Source organism: Lissotriton vulgaris, chromosome 4_1 (assembly GCF_964263255.1).
Source record: "Lissotriton vulgaris chromosome 4_1, aLisVul1.2, whole genome shotgun sequence".
Classification (NCBI taxonomy): Eukaryota; Metazoa; Chordata; class Amphibia; order Caudata; family Salamandridae; genus Lissotriton; species Lissotriton vulgaris.
Window position 1 is genome coordinate 2139747136 of NC_141691.1, and position 6000 is coordinate 2139753135.

Below are 6000 nucleotides of genomic sequence, written 5' to 3' on the forward strand. Positions count from 1 at the left end.
CCACAAAATAGAGTAGACAAATTTGGCAAGAGCTTATAGATGTTAATACACTTCAAAAGGCAACATGATACATGGTACAGAATAATCTATACTACTATTAAAAAGGGAGAGCCCAAACCTTTGAGGCGGGTAAGCTCAAGAACTACAGCACCAATCGGAACACCCAATACAGCATTGCAAACTACAGTATCAGCAGATGGTCACAGGCTATACAGCAGCCCAACATATACATTAAGGGGAAAATAACGTTTTTTGTGAAAAGTAGTCCGTTGTGGTTGTGTGCGTTGTGGGATTCGGCAAAAGAGAAGTGTTCTGTGTGGGACTAGCGTTCCAATACGAATGGGCGTGTCCTTTAGCATTTTTGTGGGCGTTGGACGTTCACGCGATGTTGTGCGTCTAAGTGGCGTAGGCTGGAGTGGCCAAACACGTTCGGGGATGGAGCGAACACACATGTTCGCATATTGCAATGGCGTAGGCTGGAGCGGCCAAACACGTTCGGGGTTGGACCGAACACCGGACAAACACGTTCGTACCTGGAGCGTGTTAAGGGACAGTGGCGTCGGCTACAGCATGCCCGGACAACGTCGGGACGGTGGAGCGTGTTAAGGTACAGTGGCGTTGGCTACAGCATGCCCGGACAACGTCGGGATGGGCTGCTAGTATTTATTATAAGAATGTAAATGTTGATAAACATGTAATATGCTTACAATATGAAACACTAATCTCAAGTGGCCAAGTTGAAAAAGTGGACAAGTCAATGAGTAAAGAGATTAATGAACATTATATTATACATCCTCTGCATTCGAAAGAAATCACTGGAAACAGTATTGAATCATTTCAAATGAAAGACGCCGAGGGAACTCTCATGAGTGTATGGGAAAAAAATTTAGAAGCTTGTTGTGTTTCACAGCTATTCTCTACTGAAGAAGGTGGACGATTTGATGAGTGAACTGTACGGATTCCAGATTCAGAATACCAATCAACAAGAATGTATTGTGAAGATCCAAGATTTCTGCAGTGCATTCCATATATATTTCATCTTCTGTTAAAAGTGATTTGTCTACTTTTTCATATGCAGTAAACCATACATTAAAAATAGGAGTTCATCTTTTACATCCTTCTGCAAAAGAATTCACAGACAAAGTTGAAGAAAGAGCTGAAAATGTAGAATCTCAATTAATCAATTTGATGGCATGCCAACGAGGTACCAATGAGTATTGGTATCAAAGTCATGGTGAAATTAAATGAATGTTAAGAAACCTATGTACACCTACATGGTTTATTACACTAATGTTTATGACATTAGATGTCCTAAATATGCTTGGAATGATTTACTTGAATTCCTTCGATCAGCAAATAGCTATGATGTCATTTAACTTCAATAAAAGAGGTAATTCATGCTTTTCTGGATAATGAATGCACCAGAATTTGGAACACATAGTGATGAAAATGTTTAGTCTTTCATTGAGCAGTATATTACGTGCGCCATTCCAAGAGAAGGAGGATAAAAGAGCTTGAGACAACAAGTTTTACGCTTTCAAAGTAATCGATGTGGGAAATACTGGAGACGAAAATATAAAAGTGAAGGAACATTTTATACAAAATATCATTTTGTATTTCCATGTCCCATAATTTCTAAAGGCAGAGTAAATGTTTTTTTTCTCAGCAGTAAGACATACAATAATTCCAAAATCTCCAAAGAAAACATACAACTTAAAAAGAACAGAAGCAACTAATTACATTAATGACTAAAATCCAGTTGTTTTAAAAATGTGGAATGCAAACATGGATATTTAATATGTTGTAAACAATTCAATTGCTGGTGCTCATTATGTCACACCATATATTACAAAATCTGAAAGTCAGAGATGAAAGAAATGTGGGAAGAAATGTCTGCAGAGGACTTTCCCTACCCAACATGGCATAAACCCAATTTTGCAACATTCCACCCTTATAAAAAAAATCACAATGGCCTTAACCAGGAATGAGAGGAAGGGGGTGTGATTTAGTCTAAGGTGGAATATGGAAAGCAGCAGGGCCTTCAACAATTCACCAGTAGTGCAGAGTTTCTACATCAGTGCCCGTCAGATATCGATTTAGGAATGGATCATCATCTTACAGGAATCCAGGAGTAGATTCAACCAGTGCTTCAAGTACTTAGATTGGGGGATTGCGGTGCTAGCTCCCGCTCACCCAAAGTAGAAGACTGTTGTGACTACATTTACAGCAGCTTAGCTTGTTTGCATGTGTCTGTGTGTATGGAACCTTGGAGTGCATGATGACAGTGTGGAATGTTGGTATGCCTGGTGGACTGGAGGAGTGACAGTAGGAATGAGTGGGTGAGCTATGAAGATCTGCGCCTGGTGGGGCCATGCAATAGCTTGGATTAACTTTGTACCATCTTGAATTGATCCTGTAGCCAACATCAATGATCCTGTAACTACTTAATAAATCTCTACTTGGATCTACCTCATGACTACCATTATACTTCATTACAAAGACATTCCGTCAATCTGTCTGATTAAAAATCATCAATCTTCATTCACCTTGAAGGTTCATGTGAATGTAATACCAGGGAGTGCAGTGGCAGATTTGATAGGTGCTGTTAGTTGAAATGTTATGTAAACAGATAGTAGTTAAACTAGCCTGTAATCTGGGAGTGTGTAAGAGGCAACAAGAAACTGACCACAAACATTAACACATTTAATTTCTGTATAAAGTTAACCACATCACTTGGTGTACAGAACATCTACTAGGCTGTACTGATGCTACATTTTCTGGAATTACAAGAGATAAACAATGGAGACAACATCATTGTTCAACTCCACATGAAGGTCCAATGAGACTCTCTGTGGAAGGATCCATGTGGACAATCTGTCAGAGGAGTCCTTGGGTGGAACAAGTCTCTAGTCCAATGGTTTTTGTTTTGTTGAAGGACATATTTATTTCTGGTCATGATCAACTTGTCAAATAGCTGAAGAGTGTTCGCAGATCCCAACAGGCTCCAACTCTCCAACCTGGAGAGCATGAGAATCCATCATAATCTATGTGTGATGGATAGTTGTGGCTCCAGAAATGGGTTTGTGCATTGATAGGAGCTCAGCAGAAGGAAGCTTCAAGGAAGCTACAGCTCATCTGTATACAGATCCCAAGTAGAACCGAAAGGAAGCCAGAGATACTATGGGAATTTTAGAATTTTAGAATGTGTTTATTGAATTGTATACATATAAAGAGACAGCTGCTAGTCAGAGTAGCAAAAGACACACAATTGATGGACGGAATGCAGAACAAATCAAGACACTCACCGCCTGAGACGAAGCTGCGTTCTAACGCTCGCTAGGTTGGTGAATTTAAGACTATTTGCACAATTTTAAAAAGAGCAGCAAAAACCTGTTTTGTATTATTGTGTGATTTTATCTTCTGGGAACGTGTTTACTTGATCTCCTGTTATATGCACTAACAGTGCACTGGGCACCTTATCTTTGGCGCCTCGCGTTGACAGTAGGCTGTTTGCTGCTTGAGGGGGAATCACAGGCAGCACACCGCCATCTTGGACGGTTAGCATTCTAGCTTTTTCCCAGGGGCTATACATTTTCACATGACCGCTCAGCAGGCGTGCCAAAGGCAAGCCCGTCTGCGCCCGTCCGGGCTCAGGGCCTGTCCCCATGGTCTTTTTACACCAGACTTTCGAGTTTACTCCAGGGAGCAGCTTATGGGCTGAGGCCCTGAGGGGGGCCAGACCTGTTGCCCAAGGATTTCTCCCAAACCAACTATGGAGGCACAGGCTGAGTGTTCCTCTGAGTGCTCTTTTGCTTTGCCTTGCATTACTGAGAAGCTTAGCATTCCGCAGGGTACTATATCCCATGCTAGGACCCTCCAAGCAACTTAGCTGTCACTCAAATGTCTTCTGCTCAATCCTAGGTCTTAAATTAAACACAGTGTGGAATGTGCTATGTTCATGGAAGACCACAATATTAAACTAGCCTTTATAACAGAAGTGTGGTCCGATGAAGCATCTGGGCCTGATCTTGTCAAAGCTACTCCTCCCGGTTTCTTTTGTTATACCCAGGATAGACCCACCAAAAGAGGCGGTGGGTTGGCAGTCATTTATCATGATTCTTTGAAACCCACTTTCTTCAGAGCCTCCAATCAGACTTGTGAGGCATTGTCAATCTATATTCAAACATCGGCTCATGATACACTTTACACCATCCTCCTCTAACGACCTCCAGGGCCTGGGGGTGCGTTCCTAAACTCCATTGGAACACCCTTAGAGGATGGATTATGCAATACGTTTTTCACAGTCATGGGTGATTTCAATTTTTATCTTGCAGGTTTGAATGACTCTGCAGCAATCCTTAGTGGAGGTGACCTTAAGCAGTGAGTGCTCGATCCTACTCACTCCGCAGGCTGCACGCTGGACGGAAGCTTCTCCAATAACCACAATCTTGTCTAGACTAATACAGTACCACTTACCTGGTCTGATCATGCAGCAGTTCTATTTGAATTTAAACAAGTTATGCACAATCAACACAAACCTCCTGTCAAGGCAGCTACAATCACAAGGGCCTGGGCAAGCATTGATCATTTTGCTCTAGGAAACCTTCTAAGAGCCTCATTTCCCGTACCATCTTTCCAATGTAGAAGAAGCTACAACCATTTACAGGGACTGGGTGGACTCTGCCTGTAGGACATTAGTGCCAGGTAAACGGTGCATTTTGAAGCAGGTATCACCCTCTGCCCCGTGGTATTCTGAAAGCTTAAAAAACCACAAACTAGACTGAAAAAAGCTGGAGAGAGTTTGGAGGAGAAACTACAGTAACTCTGACAGAAAGGTCTACAAAATAAGCCTTGCTAACTATAAAAAAAACTGCTTTCTGAAACTAAAAAGACTTATTTTGGGGAACAAATCAGAATTGCTCGATCTTCTTCCAAAGTTCTGTTTAAAACTATTTCCAGCCGCCCCAAGAGAGAAAGCAACTCAGAACTATGTGAGACCTTGGCTGCGTTTGTCTTACAAAAGGTTGAAAATATCTTTTCTTCCTTTATCTTTATGTCCACTGTTACCAAGAGTATTCTGCTTAATTCAGAGACTCTGTCCATCACCACCCCTTGTTGTTAAATATTTTGTCCACCCTAAGTGTGGAAGGGTATACTCAGATGTGAGTCCCTTGCTCATTGCACCATCAGGATTCAAGCAAGCCGGGCCGATGACGGCTGAAATGCCAGAAACCAGTCCCCGGAATCTTGTTTTCTTCCCAGTGTAAGAATTGGCTTGGTAGTTTGGTTTGCCCTGTTCCCATCATGCACTGGGACAGGAACAGACTAATTTGCATATAGCCAGGTTCTGAGCTGGGATGGTGCAGTGAGCTAAAAAACGGTGTTGGATCTAGCCCTGATCTCTTGACTGGGTGAGAGTATTCTGCTTAATTCAGAGACTCTGTCCATCACCACCCCTTGTTGTTAAATATAAATACACTGTTACCAAAGAGGCAGCGCCAACAGGACTTTCTGATTTTAATGGGCCAACTCCCATATTTTACCATTTTGCATCTCTGGATTGGCATGGAATTACAAAACTTCTATCAGAGATTCGATCAGACTCCCCTCTTGACCCTTGTCCTGTCTCGGTTCTGAAACTGGTATCGGAAATCATTGGGAGGCTCTTACCCCACTGTTCGGCACCATTTTTAAAACCAGTCACTTTCTGGGTCCCTGGTAGACAGCATCAATTCTTCCCTTGCTCATGAAACCCAACCTGGATGCAAAGGATCCAAGCAATTATAGACCTATCTCTCGTTTCTCCTTCCCCGGTAAGATGATTGAGAAGGCTATGAATGGCCATCTTAGCCTGTTCCTTCAAATCAACTCTTTGTTAGACACCACGCAGTTTGGATTTCGTGCAGAACATAGCACTGAGTTGGCTTTAATAAAATCTACAGATGAGATCATTGAGGCCCTAGATCAAGGTGGTGCAGCCATACTTATCATGCTGGATCT